The sequence below is a fragment of the Hordeum vulgare genome, chromosome 4H, assembly GCF_904849725.1.
Source record: "Hordeum vulgare subsp. vulgare chromosome 4H, MorexV3_pseudomolecules_assembly, whole genome shotgun sequence".
Lineage (NCBI taxonomy): Eukaryota > Viridiplantae > Streptophyta > Magnoliopsida > Poales > Poaceae > Hordeum > Hordeum vulgare.
This window is the reverse complement of record NC_058521.1, coordinates 369,739,268-369,744,691: the sequence shown is the minus strand read 5'-3', so window position 1 is coordinate 369,744,691 and position 5,424 is coordinate 369,739,268.

Below are 5,424 nucleotides of genomic sequence, written 5' to 3'. Positions count from 1 at the left end.
ATATTCATTAGCTAACCAAGGTTCTTATGCCATTTTGAGCTTATTATGGCATTTTGGAGCTAAATGGGCTAATTATGTCATTGTTGGGGAAATTAAAGCAAGGATAATATGAAAGAGGAGAATAAAGACGAGGAGGAGGAGAAGAAGAAGAAATCAAGAAGCAGGAGGAGAAGGAGGAGGAGGAGAAGGACTAGAAGGTCCTTGGCCTTCTCCTCCTTCTCCTCCTCCTTCTCCTTCTTCTCTTGTTCTTCTTCTTCTTCTTCTTCTTCTTTCTTTCTTTTCATTTTTCCTATATCTTCTCCTCTTCTCCTCTTGTTGGAGCTAAATTACTTAATTATGTCCTTTTGGAGCTAAATGGGCTAATTATCCCATTTTAGAGGAAAACAAGCTAAGTATATAATATTCATGAGCTAACCAAGGTTCTCATGCCATTTTGAGCTTATTATGGCATTTTGGAGCTAAATGGGCTAATTATGTCATTGTTGGGGAAATTAAAGCAAGGATAATATTAAAGAGGAGAAGAAAGAGGAGGAGGAGGAGAAGAAGAAGAAATCAAGAAGCAGGAGGAGAAGGACTAGAAGGTCCTTGGCCTTCTCCTCCTTCTCCTCCTCCTTCTCCTTCTTCTCTTCTTCTTCTTCTTCTTCTTCTTTCTTTTCATTTTTCCTATTTCTTCTCCTATTCTCCTCTTGTTGGAGCTAAATTACCTAATTATGTCGTTTCGGAGCTAAATGGGCTAATTGTCCCATTTTAGATGAAAACAAGCTAAGTATATAATATTCATGAGCTAACCAAGGTTCTTATGCCATTTTGAGTTTATTATGGTATTTTGGTGTTAAATGGGCTAATTATGTCATTGTTGGGGAAATTAAAGCAAGGATAATATGAAAGAGGATAAGAAAGAGGAGGTGGAGGAGAAGAAGAAGAAATAAAGAAGAAGGAGGAGAAGGAGGAGAAGGAGGAGGAGGAGAAGGACTAGAAGGTCCTTGGCCTTCTCCTCCTTCTCCTCCTCCTTCTCCTTCTTCTCTTGTTCTTCTTCTTCTTCTTCTTTTTTCTTTCCATTTTTCCTATTTCTTCTCCTCTTCTCCTCTTGTTGGAGCTAAATTACCTAATTATGTCTTTTTGGAGCTAAATGGGCTAATTATCCCATTTTAGAGGAAAACAAGCTAAGTATATAATATTCATGAGCTAACCAAGGTTCTTATGCCATTTTGAGCTTATTATGGCATTTTGGAGCTAAATGGGCTAATTATGTCATTGTTGGGGAAATTAAAGCAAGGATAATATGAAAGAGGAGAAGAAAGAGGAGGAGGAGGAGGAGAAGAAGAAATCAAGAAGAAGGAGGAGAAGGAGGAGGTGGAGCAGGACTAGAAGGTCCTTGGCCTTCTCCTCCTTCTGCTCCTCCTTCTCCTTCTTCTCTTCTTCTTCTTCTTCTTCTTATTCTTTCTTTTCATTTTTCCTATTTCTTCTCCTCTTCTCCTCTTGTTGGAGCTAAATTACCTAATTATGTCTTTTTGGAGCTAAATGGGCTAATTATCCCATTTTAGAGGAAAACAAGCTAAGTATATAATATTCATGAGCTAACCAAGGTTCTTATGCCATTTTGAGCTTATTATGGCATTTTGCAGCTAAATGGGCTAATTTTTTCATTGTTCGGGAAATTAAAGCAAGGATAATATTAAAGAGGAGAATAAAGAGGAGGAGGAGGAGAACAAGAAGAAATCAAGAAGAAGGAGGAGAAGGAGGAGAAGCAGGAGGAGGAGAAGGACTATAAGGTCCTTGGCCTTCTCCTCCTTTTCCTCCTCCTTCTCCTTATTCTCTTCTTCTTCTTCTTTTTATTCTTCTTCTTTCTTTTAGTTTTTCCTATTTCTTCTCCTCTTCTCCTCTTGTTGGAGCTAAATTACCTAATTATGTCTTTTTGGAGCTAAATGGGCTAATTATCCCATTTTAGAGGAAAACAAGCTAAGTATATAATATTCATGAGCTAACCAAGGTTCTTATGCCATTTTGAGCTTATTATGGCATTTTGGAGCTAAATGGGCTAATTATGTCATTTTTGGGGAAATTAAAGCAAGGATAATATGAAAGAGGAGAAGAAAGAGGAGGAGGAGGAGAAGAAGAAGAAATCAAGAAGAAGGAGGAGAAGGAGGAGGAGGAGAAGAACTAGAAGGTCCTTGTCCTTCTCCTCCTTCTCCTTCTTCTCTTCTTCTTCTTCTTCTTCTTCTTCTTCTTTCTTTTCATTTTTCCTATTTATTCTCCTCTTCTCCTCTTGTTGGAGCTAAATTACCCAATTATGTCTTTTCGGAGCTAAATGGGCTAATTATCCCATTTTAGAGGAAAACAAGCTAAGTATATAATATTCATGAGCTAACCAAGGTTCTTATGCCATTTTGAGCTTATTATGGCATTTTGGAGCTAAATGGGCTAATTATGTCATTGTTAGGGAAATTAAATCAAGGATAATATGAAAGATGAGTAGAAATAGGAGAAGGAGGAGAACAAGAAGAAATCAAGAAGAAGGAGGAGAAGGTGGAGAAGGGGGAGGAGGAGAAGGACTATAAGGTCATTGGCCTTCTCCTCCTCCTTCTCCTTATTCTCTTCTTCTTCTTCTTCTTCTTCTTTCTTTTAATTTTTCCTATTTCTTCTCCTCTTCTCCTCTTGTTGGAGCTAAATTACCTAATGATGTCTTTTTGGAGCTAAAAACGCTAATTTTCCCATTTTAGAGGAAAACAAGCTAAGTATATAATATTCATGAGCTAACCAAGGTTCTTATGCCATTTCGAGCTTATTATGGCATTTTGGAGCTAAATGGGCTAATGATGTCATTGTTGGGGAAATTAAAGCAAGGATAATATGAAAGAGGAGAAGACAGAGGAGGAGGAGGAGAACAAGAAGAAATCAAGAAGGAGGAGGAGGAGGAGAAGGACTAGAAGGTCCTTGGCCTTCTCCTCCTTCTCCTCCTCCTCCTCCTTCTCCTTCTTCTCTTCTTCTTCTTCTTTCTTTCTTTACATTTTTCCTATTTCTTATCCTCTTGTTGGAGCTAAATTACCTAATGATGTCTTTTTGGAGCTAAATGGGCTAATTATCCCATTTTAGAGGAAAACAAGCTAAGTATATAATATTCATGAGCTAACCAAGGTTCTTATGCCATTTTGAGTTTATCATGGCATTTTGGAGTTAAATGGGCTAATTATGTCATTGTTGGGGAAATTAAAGCAAGGATAATATGAAAGAGGATAAGAAAGAGGAGGAGGAGGATAAGAAGAAGAAATAAAGAAGAAGGAGGAGAAGGAGGAGAAGGAGGAGGAGGAGAAGGACTAGAAGGTCCTTGGCCTTCTCCTCCTTCTCCTCCTCCTTCTCCTTCTTCTCTTCTTCTTCTTCTTCTTCTTCTTCTTATTCTTATTCTTTCTTTTCATTTTTCCTATTTCTTCTCCTCTTGTCCTCTTGTTGGAGCTAAATTACCTAATTATGTCTTTTTGGAGCTAAATGGGCTAATTATCGGATTTTAGAGGAAAACAAGCTAAGTATATAATATTCATGAGCTAACCAAGGTTCTTATGCCATTTTGAGGTTATTATGGCATTTTAGAGCTAAATGGGCTAATTATGTCATTCTTCGGGAAATTAAAGCAAGGATAATATGAAAGAGGAGAATAAAGAGGAGGAGGAGGAGAACAATAAGAAATCAAGAAGAAGGAGGAGAAGGAGGAGAAGGAGGAGGAGGAGAGGGACTAGAAGGTCCTTGGCCTTCTCCTCCTTCTCCTCCTCCTTCTCCTTCTTCTCTTCTTCTTCTTCTTCTTCTTCTTCTTCTTTCTTTCAATTTTTCCTATTTCTTCTCCTCTTCTCCTCTTGTTGGAGCTAAATTACCTAATTATGTCTTTTTGGAGCTAAATGGGCTAATTATCCCATTTTAGAGGAAAACAAGCTAAGTATATAATATTCATGAGCTAACCAAGGTTCTTATGCCATTTTGAGCTTATTATGGCATTTTGGAGCTAAATGGGCTAATTATGTCATTGTTGGGGAAATTAAAGCAAGAGTAATATGAAAGAGGAGAATAAAGAGGAGGAGGAGGAGGATAAGAAGAAATCAAGAAGAAGGAGGAGAAGGAGGAGGAGGAGAAGGACTAGAAGGTCCTTGGCCTTCTCCTCCTTCTCCTCCTCCTTCTTCTTCTCTTCGTCTTCTTCTTCTTCTTATTCTTTCTTTTCATTTTTCCTATTTCTTCTCCTGTTCTCCTCTTGTTGGAGGTAAATTACCTAATTATGTCTTTTTGGAGCTAAATGGGCTAATTATCCCATTTTAGAGGAAAACAAGCTAAGTATATAATATTCATGAGCTAACCAAGGTTCTTATGCCATTTTGAGCTTATTATGGCATTTTGGAGCTAAATGGGCTACATATGTCATTCTTCGGGAAATTAAAGCAAGTATAATATGAAAGAGGAGAATAAAGAGGAGGAGGAGGAGAACAAGAAGAAATCAAGAAGAAGGAGGAGAAGGAGGAGAAGGAGAAGGACTAGAAGGTCCTTGGCCCTCTCCTCCTTCTCCTCCTCCTTCTCCTTCTTCTCTTCTTCTTCTTCTTCTTCTTCTTTCTTTCCATTTTTCCTATTTCTTCTCCTCGTCTCCTCTTGTTGGACCTAAATTACCTAATTATGTCTTTTTGGAGCTAAATGGGCTAATTATCCCATTTTAGAGGAAAACAAGCTAAGTATATAATATTCATGAGCTAACCGAGGTTCTTATGCCATTTTGAGTTTATTATGGTATTTTGGAGTTAAATGGGCTAATTATGTCATTGTTGGGGAAATTAAAGCAAGTATAATATGAAAGATGATAAGAAAGAGGAGGAGGAGGAGAAGAAGAAGAAATAAAGAAGAAGGAGGAGAAGGAGGAGGAGGAGAAGGAGTAGAAGGTCCTTGGCCTTCTCCTCCTTCTCCTCCTCCTTCTCCTTCTTCTCTTCTTCTTCTTCTTCTTCTTCTTTCTTTCCATTTTTCCTATTTCTTCTCCTCTTCTCCTCTTGTTGGAGCTAAATTACCTAATTATGTCTTTTTGGAGCTAAATGGGCTAATTATCCCATTTTAGAGGAAAACAAGCTAAGTATATAATATTCATGAGCTAACCAAGGTTCTTATGCCATTTTGGAGCTAAATGGGCTAATTATGTCATTGTTGGGGAAATTAAAGCAAGGATAATATGAAAGAGGAGAAGAAAGAGGAGGAGGAGGAGAAGAAGAAGAAATCAAGAAGAAGGAGGATAAGGAGGAGGAGGAGAAGGACTAGAAGGTCCTTGGCCTTCTCCTCCTCCTCCTCCTTCTCCTTCTCTTCTTCTTCTTCTTCTTCTTCTTCTTCTTCTTCTTTCTTTTCATTTTTCCTATTTCTTCTCCTCTTCTCCTCTTGTTGGAGCTAAATTACCTAATTATGTCTTTTTGG